The 9,521-nt window shown below is 42.9% G+C and overlaps 1 long non-coding RNA gene across 2 annotated transcripts; it reads right to left on the bottom strand.

Moving 5' to 3' along the window:
* Positions 1–513: 513 nt before the first annotated feature.
* LOC131384540 (uncharacterized) lies at positions 514–6,561 on the bottom strand. Of its 2 annotated transcripts, none has more exons than XR_009215497.1 (4): positions 6,484–6,561; positions 5,817–5,997; positions 5,248–5,351; positions 514–573 (listed from the first exon to the last, which is right to left on the bottom strand). It is a non-coding gene; the product is annotated as an uncharacterized LOC131384540 (long non-coding RNA). The 2 variants fall into 2 exon arrangements; XR_009215496.1 differs by lacking the exon at positions 514–573 and adding an exon at positions 2,452–2,585.
* Positions 6,562–9,521: the final 2,960 nt, after the last annotated feature.

Below are 9,521 nucleotides of genomic sequence, written 5' to 3'. Positions count from 1 at the left end.
ACAAGAGCAAAACTCCATCAAAAAAAAAATCTTGTTTACATAAATTTAAAATAGCACGTATTTTTCTGACATGAAAGTAACACCTTCACATGACGTTCACTGGAAATACAAAAAGTGAAATGATGAAAAAGTACTTGTGATATTATCACCCAGAGATGATTGTCACTATTAACATTTAGAAAATGTTTCCTTTCAGTCTTTCTTTCCTTTTACAAAACTGAGACCACCCTAAATAGAGCTATTCTGATTTTTAAAATCATAGTAAGCACAGATATAAATATAACTAGTGTATTTAAACTGCCCGCCCCCCGTAGGACTTTAGGTGATTTCCAGTTCTTCACCATTATATGTTTAGTGCTGCAATGAAAGTCTCTATACATAAATCTTTGCACACATGCCTGAGCAGCACTTTCAGCTAAAACTTGAAAAGACAAATACAGGGTCAAAAGGTATGAATTTCTAAGACTCAATCCATATTGCTGAATTACCTCGGGAAAGCTATGCCCATTTTCAGTCTTTCTTTATTGGCAATTCTCTTGAAGGGCTTCCATCTTGATCTGTCAACCTCCAGGCCTGTGAAGACATTTCCCACAGGACATTCTTCAACTATGTCCATGTCAATGTAATAAGATCCATCTTAAGATATCTGTCAACAGCCTTCTTGGACCCATCTCAAACCATCTGTCAATGGCAACTCTAATATATTTTGGGAAGATGCTGATGTGGTTGCCAAAAAAGAGTTTGCAATGGAATCAGATTGTCCAATCACTCAAGTTGCAGAATTGAACTGTGTTAATGACATGTGACAATTTTATCACAATATCCAGAGACTCCATGCTAGGAACATGTCCTTGTAATTTTTTTTTTTTTTTTTTTTTTTTGAGACAGATTCTCACTCTGTCACCCAGGCTGGAATGCAGTGGTACAGTGGCGTGATCTTGTCTCACTGCAACCTCTGCCTCCTGGGTTCAAGTGATTCTCCTGCCTCAGCCTCCTAAGTAGCTGGGATTATAGGTGTGCGCCACCACTCCCGGCTAATTTTTGTATTTTTAGTAGAGATGGGGTTTCACCACGTTGGTGAGGCTGGTCTCAAACTCCTGACCTCGTGATCCACCCACCTCAGCCTCCCAAAGTCATGTCCTTGTAAATTTAAGGGCAGGCTGCAGGAGGAGGAATGGGAATTATCTTTCATGTGGCTTCTGTAGAACTCACACAATCCCAGCCATGTCACAAACTTGGCAGCAAGAATTGACTGCCAACCCTTAGCTCCAGTCAAGACTATGGAGAAAAACACCGCTTAGATACAGGACTATATGACTTAGAAAGGTAGATGAGTATAATCTCACTATAACACATACAACTGTTACTTTGCTGTGGGTTTGAATTTCGTGCCTCCAAATGATCTCTAACCAAGACAAGTATGGTGTTCCCAGGAAATGGAAAGGACCAGCCTTCTTACACTATAGAAAGTACTTTCATAGGTGTATAAAAGTACTTTTCTTTCTTCCTTTTTCTTTTTTTCAAATGGAGTCTTCCTCTGTCCACAGGCTGGAGTGCAGTTGCACCATCTTGGGTCACTGAAGCCTCTACCTCCTGGATTCAAGCGATTTTCATGTCTCAGCCTCTCAAGTAGCCTAGACTATAGGCACGCGCCACCACGCCTAGCTAATTTTTGTATTTTTACTAGACATGGGGTTTCACCATGTTGGCCAGGCTGGTCTTGAACTCCTGACCTCAAGTGATACACCTGCCTCAGCCTCCCAAAATGCTGGGATTACAGGCGTGAGCCACCACACCCAGCCCATAAGCGCTTTTCATTACTGTTTATTACTGTTATCATACTTTTATTATTGTTCTGGGGTGACTCTGAAACCCAGAATCTAAAATATCTGGAGAACTAATTCATTTTATTTTGGTGCACAAAATTGGTGTCAGTAATTGCCTGGTCTCATCCTCTTACCAGATCCTCGCTGGCAACTTGACCCTCATCAGGAATCATAAAGCCGGAATTAGCCTTTAACTTTCAAGGGCTGGTGTATAGTCTAGTCTAAGTTTTCAAGTGGCCAGAGTGGTCTCTACCCTCAAATGGACGAAGTGTTCATGGGTTGTCATTGCTCTGAACCACTGGCTAATTGAGTCACTTTCTGAACTGTCACAGACAGTACAAAGTCCCCAGGCATTCAGGCTGTTCCTTAGCTCTCTGGACCATATTATCTCCTTGGCATCTCATCTAAATGCAACACACCACCAAAGTCAGAGCAGGCAGAAACCACAAGGAACACATAAGAGACAGAAGTCAGGGGCCTACCGCTTTGCCAATGAGGCAGACTGGAAAGGCAGGCCTGACCCAAATTGCTTCTCACTATAAATAGCTTTATTAAGAATGGGTTGTACTTAGCCACCCCTCAGATGAAATCAAAGCATCTTGAATACATTTCCTGGATGTGGTCTGTTGGGTATAAGAATGACCCAAATTCTTTATGTCCGTACACTGTAGCCAAAATTCACCCAAATGGCATTCTCCTGGAATGGAGACCAGAACCTGGCTTATCCATCTGCATGTGTTCTATGGATATATTCCTACCCTGAGTGTAGGAAAACAAAGGGGGAATTAGAAACATAGACATTTTTTAAGCACTTCACCCATTTTATTGCATGTAGCTGTCCCAATAATTCTACAAGCCAGGACTTTTATCTCTTTCAGAGAAGAGCAAAATGAGGCTCAGAGAGGGTAAGTATCTCACCCTAAGTCATACAGGAAGGAAAGAAATGGCAAAGCCAGGACACGAGTGTGAATCAAACTGCCCAATTTTTTTTTTCTTTTTCTTTTTGAGATGGGGTCTTGCTCTGTCACCAGGCTAGAGTGCGGTGGCACAAGCTCGGCTCACTGCAACCTCCACCTCCTGGGTTCAAGAAATTCTCCTGTCTCAGCCTCCTGAGTAGCTGAGACTACAGGCACACACCACCACACCCAGCTTATTTTTGTATTTTCAGTAGAGATGGGGTTTCACTGTGTTGGCCAGGATGGTCTCGATCTCTTGACCTCGTGATCTGCCCACCTCAGCCTCCCAAAGTGCTGGGATTACAGGCATAAGCCACCTCACCCGGCCTCAAACTGCCCAATTTTAAGGTCTCTGTACTCTCCATCATCACATAGCAGGGGGTCTCAAGTAGGCAAATTTCTTATGGATTGACTTCTGAGATGGCCATGTCCCTACAGATGTACGATCTTCTATCTTTGCCTTAGAGTTGCTGTTGAGCTATTGCGGGGAAGGAATTGGGGAGGTGGTGAATCTAGGAGAGTTAGTCAGAAAGAGGACTCCAGGGGTTACATCACTTTGATGAAAAACTAACATTATAAGGCATGGCATATTGGTTATAAATTTGCGCAATTTTTATGTGTCAATTTCTGTCTGAATGAACCTCATCTATCCTATATCAACACAAGTAATTTGTATGTCTTTTTACAGGTTTTTGTTTCGTCTTGAACTCCTAGGGCCTGAGAGCCCTGACCATCTATGTTATACCTAGAATTTAGAATTGTTTTTCCTTTTCTTTCAATCCTGATTTAGCGTGGAATTCACAGTCAGTGCAGGCAACTCAAGAGTGTATGATCATTGCAGAAACAGGCTGCCCAGCCAGGGTCGCATTTCATAGTCCTCTGAATGTAGCTGGCCCCATGTGGTCATTTCTAGTCCAAGGTAGTTAAGAAAGAGATATGCTCCTTCACGCTTCCTCTTTTCTCTTCCACCTGGTTGCAGAGAACTTTGCAACTAGACGTGGTAGCTCACACCTGTAATCTCAGCACTCTGGGAGGCCAGGAATTTAAGACCAGCGTGGGCAACATAGTGAGACCCTTATCTCTACAAAAAAAAAAAAAAAAAAGAAAGAAAGAAAGAAAGAAAGAAAAATTAGCCAGGCATGGTGATGTGCACCTGTGGTCCCAGCTACTCAGGAGGCTGAGGCAAGAGGATCACTTGAGTCTGGGAGGTTGGGGCTGCAGTGAGCCGTGATTGCACCACTGCACTCCAGCCTGGGTGACAGAGCAAGATCCTATCTCAAAAACAAAACAGAACTTGAATATGCCTCAGAATCAACTAGAAGGCTGTTAAAATACAGATTGCTGGGCTCTATCCCCAGAGTTTTTCTTCAGTAGATCAGGGACTTGATAATTTGCAAGTTTTACAAGTTCCCAGATGTTGTGGATATACCAATCTGGGCACCACAAGTTGGGAACCACTGCCCTAGGGCAACACTCTCATGTAACACTGGCTATACTTTAGACACCCCTGGAGGTGTTTTAAACTTTTTGATGCCCAAGCTGCAACTAAAACCAATAAAATCAGAATATCTTGGGGATGGGGCTCATGTATTAGCAGAAAGCTCCTCAGGTAATTACAACATTGAGTTAAAATTGAAAATCACTGGTGTAAGGTGGAGACTTAAGATTGAAGAAACATTGGTTCTTAAATCATTGAGTGGAGGAAAGCAGCCTGCCTGGAAGAAGTGCCCACTTTGGATTGTTGTACGAACAGGAAATAAACTTTTACTGGGGTAGGCTGCTGAAATTTTGGAGATGATTTGCTGTTGCAGCTGGCATTATCCTTATTAATACTACAATGTTGACTATTAAGAACCAGCTTTCAAACATTCTGTTGCTTATCCTTTTAATTCCTGCCTTGTTCTGCTCTGAGAGTATTGATCTGATTGGTTAGATTCTGCAATTCTTAGTGGCCCGTATTTTCTAGACGTGGAACTTACAACAGAAATAAGGTTATATACAGCACACGTAACATAGGTATAGCCTCTCTTCTTTCTCTCTTTATCCTTGTGGCCAGAATAGCAGGGTAGCTCTAGTTCATTCTCTTCCTTTCTCCCCACCCCTTCACTTTTTCTCTCCTTGGAAACACAGTCCACCTCCCACCTGGAAGCAGGTTCAGATTTCTTCACTCAGTTTGAAAGGACTTGGGCAGCCACCATTCGGCAAATATTCTAGGCAAAGGTGACAAAATACTTTCGCTTTCTTCTCTGATATAGTTGAAAACCAGGAATCAAAACCAAACCACAAAAAACCTGAGCCAATACACATCAGCCAGAGGCAGAGAACATGAAACTAGAAAGTCGAACAGGTAATACGTGAGAATTGGGCTTGAACCACAACAGGCAAGAAGCATGAGGTCCACTCTTGCTCAAGTTTGCATTACGGTTTTTCACCAAAGCTCTCTCTAAAAATAAAGTGCTACTTACCGCTCCTGTGAAGGCACTGCTGAGAAATGGGGCTAGCAAGCCAAAGGTGGGATTCAGGTGTTTCAGGGTCCTCTGGCCAAAGGTCTTCATCGACCCTCCATTAGCTAAAAAGATGGTGTAATTGTGCAAACATAAGCATTTAAAAGGCATGGTGACCAAAAACAGATATGGATGACTTTTATTGAGGAATCAACCCACGTCTGTGTTCACTCTAAGGGAAACTAACATGTGAATAAAAAACTGGACAGATTCCCCCCACCACCCATAAAAATGTCAGGTTTTTGATGGACAGAAATGGAAAAGCTAATGGCTCTAAAAGCATATGTTGCAAGTTCTGCGTTTTCATGATAAATGTAAAGGTCAATAGCCTCAGTTGAGAATCAGTTTCCTGGCTGACGGCAGTGAACTGCCCCTCTCCTGGACACTCTTGTTCTTGGAGCTTCCCCTCAACTTTCCCTAGTGGGAAAAGGACAACTTTTTTGGTTGTGAGAAACAGAAAATCCAACCCAAAATAGTGCTCAAAGAAATTTTATTGAATCACGTACTGAATGTCTGAAATCAGGACTTACTTTAGACATTGATTGATTCGAGGGCTCAAGCACTGTCCTCAAGATCCAGTGTCTCTCTTGTTCTCGTCCTGACTTGACTGTTTTCTCAAACCCATGTTCCCTCGATAGATGGAGATGGCTACAGCTGCTCCAACCTCATACCTCTCAAGTCATCTAGTGAGAGTCTCCTTCCCAGAATTCCCTGCAAAAGTCTCACTGTGTTTCTAATTAAGTCACATAATTATCAATGAGCCAATCACTGGAGTCCAAGGAAATGCAATACCTTGATGGGCTTAAACCAAAATCACATGCCCTCCTCCTGAGCCAGGGTGAGTCATCCTGACAGAAAGAAGAAGGGATGGCGGAATTGTCAAAAGAAGGGGGATTAGATTCTGGACAACCAAAAAGGAACAGGTGTCTGGCATAGTATCCCTGACTTCCAGGGCCAATCAAAGAAAATTCTTCTTTAACTGTTTTCTCCTGAGGGGCAGCTTAGCAGGCACATATGATTCCCTACATTATGTTTCCAACTAGTCACAATAAAAGGGGAAGGATGGAGACAGGAATAAGCCTGAAAAGGGAACAGAATTGAGGGGAGAGCTCTCCTGAGGAGGGAAGAATGAGACTGCAGAGTGGGGACTGTGTTATCCACTCTACACATCATCTTTCCCCTGGCAGAGCAGCCTACCCACACAGGAACTGGATCGCAAGAGCTGGTGGTGTTCTCTTTCCAGTGGAGACTCACTAGGCCGATGCTTCCTTCCTTGTTTGCCCTGGGCTGCTTCTCTCCTGCCACTCTGTTGACACACACATAGATCCTCTTATGATGATGCTCCATGGAAACCAGGGATGGAATGAATCAAAAGTGGTCAGAAGAACCATTGTTCTCCCTTGTAAAATAACTGAACCCTTGTTAATCTGTTGCCAGCCTCACATTTCTCCCGGAGAGATCTCCATTGGCTGGAGGCTGTAAACAGGAAACTTGAAACCCTCAGTCATCCTTTGTATTACTTATTGTTTGCAGGCAGCTGCAGGGTATTCACCACCACAGAGCTTATGCCTGGGGTTGAATCCTACTAGAGAGATGAGCAGTATAGTTTCTAAGACACAACCTGCAGAGGAGAAAATACACTTCTTCAAAAGGAAAGCAGAAATAAGGCTCAGAATTGAGCAAAGACGCATTTTTAAATGGGTGACAGATTTGCAAGGATAGTAAAATAACTCTTAGTTTTACTTTGTGTACAATCAGCATGCCCACACACTGTGGCTATAGGAAAATGTAAAAATTTTTTAATTTCCTGTAGCCCGGCTGAAGATGGACTATTACTATGGACAATACTGAAGCTTTGGGACAACAGAAGTAAACTGCAAAGTAAGGCATACTTTAGAAATACCAGCAGATGTGGCTGGTGTCCAGGCTCGAGAGATCCTAGCTATAAAGATGGTCTCGTGTGGGGGATGAGATCTAGGACCCAGACTGTATGAGTGTGAATCCCAACTCTGACACTCACCAGCTGTGGGGCTTAACCTTTTTCTGCTTGTCTCATCATCTATAACACGGGGATAATAATAGTACGTACCTCATTGGGTTATTGTGAACATTCTATAGGTTACTATGAATAAAGTGCTTAGAACAATGACTAACGCATGGTAAGAGCTTGTATGTGTTAGCTATCATTATTTTTACAAAATAATCCTTCCCCATGTAGGTACTGGATTTGTTTGTTGAGTGAGTAAATAGATGAATGGATAAAATCAGCCTTAGCATTCACTGTACATAAAACACCAACCTCTCAGTCCCATTTTGCCCAGGTCCATTTTCTCAGCCATGACTGGTGTGCGGTGAGGCTCAGACCTACTGGTTGTTTCTAAAGCCTTCTTGGGTCTCCACTCTGCAACTCCTGGAAGCTAGCCAACCCCCACCAACCTCTCACATATTTAAAAAACAAAGTGTAGTCTAAAATCCATTCAGGGAAAAAAGTTTATTTAAATAAAAATAAAACAAAGCAATATTGTCTGTGAAACAAGCACTTAACTAAATGAAACATTTTTCACTGTATGGAAGGGCTTTGAAATGGACCAAATGCATTACTGAGTACGTTCAGTGAAAATCTACGTGCTGTCTTGGGCAACCTTCCAGGGTGTTTGATTCTGTGGGATTGCTGCACCTTTCACTGCCTTGAACAATTTTACAACTTTGTAAGTTGCAGCTAACTGACTGCAATACAAGTGATTATTTTCCATGGACATGTGTATGAGTTTTCTGTTGCTGTTTAAAAAAACTGCCATAAACTAAGCAACTTGATATAACATACATGTATTACCTTGTATTTTCTGTGGGTCAGGAGTTCAGGCACAGGTTAACTGGGTCTTCTGCCCAGGATATCAGCAGGTTGAAATCATGATGTGATCCTGGGCTTGGATTTCTCTCCTAAGTGCATTTCATTGGCAGAATTCATCTTGTGGTTTAAGACTGAGGTCCCTGATTTTTTTTTTTTTTTTTGAGACGGAGTCTAGCTCTGTCGCTCGGGCTGGAGTACAGTGGCACAGTCTCGGCTCACTGCAACCTCCACCTCCTGGATTCAAGCGGTTTTCCTGCCTCAGCCTCCCATGTAGTTGGGACCACAGACACGTGCTACAATGCCCGGCTAATTTTTTGTATTTTTAGTACCGACGGGTTTTCACCGTGTTAGCCAGGATGGTCTCGATCTCCTGACTTCATGATCTGCCCACCTCGGCCTCCCAAAGTGCTGCAATTACAGGCGTGAGCCACCGAGCCCGGCCCCCTGATTTTTTACTGACATGCCCGAGACATGTCAGCATAGGCTGTTCTCAGTTTCTAGAGGCCACCTGCTATTCCCTACCATGTGGCCTTCACAACTTGGCAGTTTGCCTCTCAAAGGTCAGCAGAATCTTTCCTACTTTAAATCTCTTCATTTAAGGGTTTGCTTGATTTAGATCATACCTACTCAGGATAATCTCCCTTTTGATTAATTTGTCTCAAACATTTAATTACACCTGCAAATTCCTTTCACTTTGTTGACCAATGTAACCTAATCATGAGAATGAAATCCATCATACTCACAGTCCTGCCCATACTCAAGAAGAAGAAATTCTGCAGGGGGTCAGCCATGGTGGCTCACACCTGTAATCCCGGCACTTTGGGAGGCCGAGGCGAGTGGATCACTTGAGGTCAGGAGTTCAAGACCAGCCTGGCCAACATGGTGAAACCCATTCTCTACTAAAAATACAAAAATTAGCTGGACATGGTGGTGCACACCTGTAGTCCCAGCTACTCGTGAGGCCGAGACAGGATAATTGCTTGAACCCGGGAGGCGGAGGTTGCAGTGAGACAAGATCACACCAGTGTACTCCAACCTAGGCAACAGGGTGAGACTCCGTCTCAAGAAAAAGAAAAAAAAAAAGAAATTCTACAGTCTCAAAAAAAAAAAAAAAGTTATTCAAGGCATGTACACTAAGGGTTAGGAATCTTAGAATTCTGGCTACCACAACATGCAATTAATTTTGAAAATTATCCCTACTATTTCCCCTCAAGCCAGTTTTTGCATCTCTTAAACAAATTTCTCAGCTTTCTTGTTTGTTTGTTTGTTTTGGTGTTTTTTTTTGGTTTTGTTTGAAACAAGGTTTCACTCTGTTGCCCAGGCCAGAGTGCAGTGGTGTGATCATAGGTGCAGTTGCTCACTGCAACTTTGAACTCCTGGGCTC

Source organism: Hylobates moloch, unplaced genomic scaffold (genome assembly GCF_009828535.3).
Source record: "Hylobates moloch isolate HMO894 unplaced genomic scaffold, HMol_V3 SCAFFOLD_11, whole genome shotgun sequence".
In the NCBI taxonomy this organism is placed as follows: Eukaryota; Metazoa; Chordata; class Mammalia; order Primates; family Hylobatidae; genus Hylobates; species Hylobates moloch.
This window is presented reverse-complemented; position numbering and strand designations above follow the sequence as displayed.